Source organism: Helianthus annuus, chromosome 11, assembly GCF_002127325.2.
Source record: "Helianthus annuus cultivar XRQ/B chromosome 11, HanXRQr2.0-SUNRISE, whole genome shotgun sequence".
NCBI classification, from domain to species: domain Eukaryota; kingdom Viridiplantae; phylum Streptophyta; class Magnoliopsida; order Asterales; family Asteraceae; genus Helianthus; species Helianthus annuus.
In genome coordinates, this window is record NC_035443.2 from 132839796 (window position 1) to 132840249 (window position 454).

The 454-nt window shown below is 41.9% G+C and overlaps 1 non-coding gene across 1 annotated transcript; it reads right to left on the reverse strand.

Moving 5' to 3' along the window:
• Positions 1-107, reverse strand: LOC118484642. Its single transcript, XR_004873745.1, has one exon. It is a non-coding gene; the product is annotated as a small nucleolar RNA R71 (small nucleolar RNA).
• Between the last annotated feature and the right edge of the window lie 347 nt (positions 108-454).

The window sequence follows — 454 nt, forward strand, 5'->3', positions numbered from 1 at the left end:
AAATTAATGACTAAAATTAATACATATTCACAAGAGGATGGGGAATCCTTATATGAAACTTGGGAAAGGTTCAAGGAGCTACTAAGAAAGTGTCCTCATCATGGTCTTGCGGTATGGCAACAAGCATCCACTTTCTATAATAGGTTGCTGCCGCACACAAGACAAACACTTGACTCTAGCTCTGGGGGACTTTTAGGTAATCTTCGCCCAAATGAAATTTATAATCAAATTGAGGAAATTGCTCAACCTAATTTTCAGTGGCACACTCCCCGAGGCACAAAATCTATTGCCCCGGGCGCCCATAAGGTTGACGAAAGCACCTCTTTGCAAGCCCAAATCGAGGCCCTATCTTCAAAAATCAAAAAGTTAGAAATGGAAAAAACGGCCTCGGTTATGGCTTGTGAAGGGTGTGGTGGGCCACATGAAAATTGGAGTTGTTTGAAAGAAATGGATA